At 45.3% G+C, this 762-nt stretch overlaps 1 non-coding gene across 1 annotated transcript; it reads left to right on the top strand.

Annotated features, from left to right (window-relative positions):
• Positions 1 to 418: 418 nt before the first annotated feature.
• On the top strand, positions 419 to 493 carry Trnat-ugu. The gene has a single exon. It is a non-coding gene; the product is annotated as a tRNA-Thr (tRNA).
• Positions 494 to 762: the final 269 nt, after the last annotated feature.

Raw genomic sequence — 762 nt, 5'->3', positions numbered from 1 at the left:
TTCAAAGGAACCATTTCGACCTGCATTTGAACCAGTTATAAGCAAACAGTGGAAGACTAAAACGAGGTTGACTGGATGGGACTTGAGAGTTGCTACCTTTGAAGACAGCTGCTCTGTTTTAAATAATGTGCAAACCTGTGGTCTAGATGGATAGTTTCTTGTGTGTACTTACATGGATATGGTGTCTGTTCTTTCGGACATGTATGAAAGAACAGACATCATATCCATGTAACTATATAGTTCTGGCAATACCGGCCATGACCCGAAGGCATACGGGACTTGGTAAGAATGTCTTCCACGAGTAATGAGTGTGATGGGGTGGGACACTACGAATGCAGTGTGTGGACATACAAGGTGAGAATGTGGGTCTCGCGGGAGGCGTGCGCGAGATAGTCCCTGCAATCGCACTATCCTCTGTGCCCTCGGTGGCTCAGATGGATAGAGCGACTGCCATGTAAGCAGGAGATCCCGGGTTCGAGTCCCGGTCGGGGCGCACATTTTCACCTGCCCCCGTTGATATATATCAACGCCCGTCAGCAGCTGAAGGTATTAATATAATTATAATTTCAATTTAGTTTCTTGTGTGTTTGCTAAACGACCTCTTCCTGACGCTACAAACGGATGGATGGTTAAACAAAGCAAGAATCATGTTACTTCTAAAAAAAAGGAACTGTGGCTGATATAGTTACGGTGACGAGAAAGTCGAGGAAAGTTTATTGATGAGGAGAGTAGAAAATGCTAGAATATAGGCGGGTGCGTGTG

This window comes from Schistocerca americana, chromosome 5 (assembly GCF_021461395.2).
Source record: "Schistocerca americana isolate TAMUIC-IGC-003095 chromosome 5, iqSchAmer2.1, whole genome shotgun sequence".
Classification (NCBI taxonomy): domain Eukaryota; kingdom Metazoa; phylum Arthropoda; class Insecta; order Orthoptera; family Acrididae; genus Schistocerca; species Schistocerca americana.
This window is presented reverse-complemented; position numbering and strand designations above follow the sequence as displayed.